A 4,445-nucleotide genomic window follows, 5' to 3' on the forward strand; every position below is an offset into this window, starting at 1 on the left:
TTGTTTCCATTTTAAAAAGATAGTGTTTATTTATTAAAAACAAACAAACAAAATTTTACGATCCGAACTCAGTAACTTATTGTATTTATTTCAAATTTTATGTAATTTATTAAACAAATAAATACTTTTTGGCACTTATGTCACTGTGCTGAAATAATAACATTATTATTTAGAAAACTATTCAAACATCGAATTTAACTTGAAAATACGATTTTTAAAAATAGCAGAGTAACATAAAGCGCATAGGGACTACATTTTTAAATCAAATTTATTTAAAAATTATTTGTGTGATTTAATTTCTGAGTGTATTTTTTTCAGATATTTTATTCAAATGTCCCGAAAATCTACATTTTCATTTCGCAGTAAAAAATATAATGAAAATTTCCGGTTTACCTACACCATTAAATAAAACGGAGCCTCCAATTTACCGACAAATTATTCAGTATAGTTACTATTTAATAAATACTTATCCTCACTTTTCGAATTTTGCTATTTCCAAATTAATAACAAAGGAAATCATGGGTATTTGGAAAACGGTTAATCCATGTTTACCTCTTTTAAGTGATATCATTATTTAAAAAAAGATGACTATACTATGTTTCAAGAAGGCCAAACAAATGAATAGAAAATCTCTCCCCGCTTCCCAAAAGAAATTCTGGAGAGAACAAGGCCGATAGCCATTAGTCGCGGGCTCTCGTATAATGAATGAATGCGTGAATGTAGGATTGACATGAAATTCTTAAAGATAAACTAAAATGACCGAAAAATGGGCTGAAATGACTTAAATAAATAAAAAGTAAATGACTTAGAAGGACTTTAATGAACTTAAGGATGAATTGAATGACCTTAAGAATGACTTGAATGCTTAAAAAATAACTGGAATCCTTCAAAAACAACTTGAATGATCTGAAGACTGACTTGAATGGCTTTGAGACTGACTGGTTGTAACGTGGGTGATCATTTTACATTAAATTAATACAGAATAGTAATACCCACTTTATATCACAGAGTTACAAACATAAGTACAGCATGTAGTAAGAACAGATACTACACTTTGATATTGGCCAAAAGGCCAAGAAAAGGGTATTTATTTGCTTCCCTACCGAGCAAATTAGGCCCAAGGCTGATTTTTTATGTGAGGAGTGAAGTGGAAATGGGGACCAGCACCCCGGTGAGTAGGAGAGCTGGATAGTTACAATTGGTATAAAGGGTTACCCCTATATTGACCAAGGTCTTATATGTGGGGTTGGTATTTATTTGCTCCCCCACCGAGCTAATTAGGCACACGGCCGATTTTTAATGTGAGGAGTGAAGGAGAAATGGGGACCAGCTCCCCGGGGAGTAGGGGAGCTGGATAATGACAATTGGTATGAAGGGTTGCCTTTACGTTGACCAAGGTCTTATATGCGGAGTTTCTCCCGCATATGGTCTTTGCTTGCAGTATCTGCCGGAACAAGATACTACACTTTGATCTTGGCCAAAAGGCCAATAAAAGGGTATTTATTTGCTCCCCCACCGAGCAAATTAGGCACAAGGCCGATTTTTAAAGTGAGGAGTGAAGGGGAAATGGGGATCAACTCCCCGGGGAGTAGGGCAGCTAGATAGTGACAATTTGTATGAAGGGTTGTCCCTACATTGACGAAGGTCTTATATGTGGGGTCGCCCCCACATATGGTCTTTGCTTGCTTTATCTGTCAGAACAGATACTACACTTTGATCTTGTCCAAAAAGCCAAGAAAATCTTAAAAAGCACGAACAGCATTTATTAAAAACAGACCTTTGATCTTAACCAAAAAGGCCAAGCACAAAACTGTTACGGACGGACCGACGGACCGACGGAGTGACTTATAGAGTCGCTTACACGCGACTAAAAACTGGATTCACTATTTGATATTTCGTCCTGTTCTTGCAATCTGCCAGTTTTAAGTTGTGGCGATCCTCATGTAAAATGCAATAAAGAAAATTGCCAGATTGAGCACATTATTTGCACCCGTTCTCTACAACAAAAGGTAAGTTATTTTTTTTCAATGTATTTGTGAGACCACCTTATATTCAAACCAATTTCCATATTTTAATACAAACTAATTTTTATATTAATCTGTTTAGATGTATTTTAATATAAGTAAAATCTGATTTTTCAGGTTCCAGTTGAAGACCGTAAATACCTAAAGGATCAGAGGAGCAAAATAGAGCCGAAAGGTACTTTTCAGCTTGGTCCAGTTGATAAAAATGCTATAAAAAAGTAAAAGGGAACGAAACGGCTTAATAAAAATGTACATTCATCACTAACGCATTCAGCTTCAAATCTCCAGAGCAATATCCCCCCCCCTCTTACTCATCTTCTCAAAGTGAAGAACAAAAAGAATGTTTGCAGCCAAAGAGTTATCTAAAAGGGCGTTATAGCCTTATTAAATTTCCCAGATATGCTCTTCAGTTAGTCAAGGGGCTTGAAGGCTTACAATGCAAGAACGTACAGTCGTTGTGAGCAGATCAATAATAAATAATTCAATAATATGTTTTATTTACCTGATTGGTTTGCTTTCCTTTCTTTCTTTTTTCAACTGTGGATGGTATTTATTCCACCGGTTCTTTCGAGTGTATAACACATCTTCAGTGGAGCAATATATGCCCTCTCTAGGCTGCCAATTATAAATTGTATATATACGACATTGCCCGAGATTTAATGATGATCAACTAATGTTTTACACTTCCATATTTTTATTGTCATCGAAATCGATGAAATAGTCCATTTTTCAATCAAATCGATTGATTGCCTGCTCTAACCAGATACACACTCGAATAACAATTCGCATCCTCCCTTGAGGCTTGCATTTACAAATATCCCTGGACTTTGAACTAACTTAGATGGTGTAGAATCATTTTTCCTAGCAAACTCCGCGGATATCTGAGCACTTAGTGAAACTAAATTGCACTCCTCAATCCCCTCTCACAATTTTTAACATGTCTGGTTATCTACCACGTTGTCGTAAGGACTCTGACAGACACATGCATGGACTTGGAGATGTGTTTATCTTTTTATGACTAGGGAAACTAAACTAGAATCAGATGACCAGGCCTTCATGTGCTTTAAACTAACGTTAGAGCATAGCATTAGCTTCCTATATTTTCTTTATCGCTCTCCCTCAACCCAGGACTGTACTCTAACCAATCATGTCTCTGACAGCATAACTGTAGCACTCTCCCTTGACACTAGCGCTCAAATATATGTATTTGGTGACTTTAACGCCTACATCTAGAAAAAGTAGGGAGTAAAATTTGGACATAGTGTCCCAATTAAAAAATGCCCAACTCTACTCCATAAACACCTAAACAAAATTAACATGGATCTACCCTTTTCCGCGGACATACCGATACAAATAATTAAACTCATTACTGATAAAACCTACTTCCAATTCAATAATTCCTTTTATAGACAAAAATTCGGACTCTCCATGGGAAAACTCCTTAGTGGGTTACTGTCCTGCTTATTTTTTTTTTTTTTAAATTTATAGAAACCAGCTCCTTCAAGTTTAGGATACCTGCAATCACTACATACTTTAGACTCATCGACGATATCCTTATTTTGCTCCCTGAAATGCGCAAATAGAACAACTAAAGCATAAACTAAAATCAATTGAAACCTCTATAAAATTCGCACACGAATCCGAACAAGACAGCTCCCTAACTTTTCTAGATGTACTCATCATAAGATCAGAAAAAGATCTAATGTTCTTTGGACACAGAATAATAAAAAAACTACACATAAGAACGAGTACATGCACGACTACTAATGATAGAATAAAAACTGGCATGATCATTGGGTATTTCTGACGTGCCTTTAGAATATGTAGTCCCCAATATATAGAGGATGAAATTCAACATATTACGAACGCATTAACAATATTACAATATCCGACTAACTTCGTTTCTAATGCGAAAAAAAAGCCACAAAAATATATTCTAACATAAACAAACAGAAACATGAAACAGCAAACACATCCCTACTAAATAGATATCTCCTCATACCAACTCATACTACAATTTGCAACACCCTCAACGGACTTGGTATACATATGATACAAACAACTTCTTTAACGATAAACCAAGCGTTAAAAACCACTAGGCACTCCTCCAAAACCCTCACAGCCAACGCCAGTATATACTTTATCCCTTGTAATAACTGCCACTAGACATATATTGGAGAAACATGACATAAGTTAGAAATAAAACTCAGTGAACATAGAAGAGACATAAAGAACGGCAACCCCTTAAACGCACTTTTCTCCCACAGTGCTGAACATAATCACTTGTTCAACTTTGCAGACGCAAAAATCATCAAATTCGTTCCAGATAGAGCTGAACGAAGACTTTTAGAACCAGCTTATTTCCAATACTAACAAATTTGATGATTTTTGCATAATTTTTGCATTCAGCATCTATTTCCA

At 35.7% G+C, this 4,445-nt stretch overlaps 1 pseudogene; it reads right to left on the minus strand.

Moving 5' to 3' along the window:
• Nucleotides 1-948: 948 nt before the first annotated feature.
• LOC145258543 (U2 spliceosomal RNA) lies at nucleotides 949-1,085 on the minus strand (annotated as a pseudogene).
• Nucleotides 1,086-4,445: the final 3,360 nt, after the last annotated feature.

This window comes from Euprymna scolopes, chromosome 33 (assembly GCF_053919585.1).
Source record: "Euprymna scolopes isolate OS-2025 chromosome 33, ASM5391958v1, whole genome shotgun sequence".
NCBI lineage: Eukaryota > Metazoa > Mollusca > Cephalopoda > Sepiida > Sepiolidae > Euprymna > Euprymna scolopes.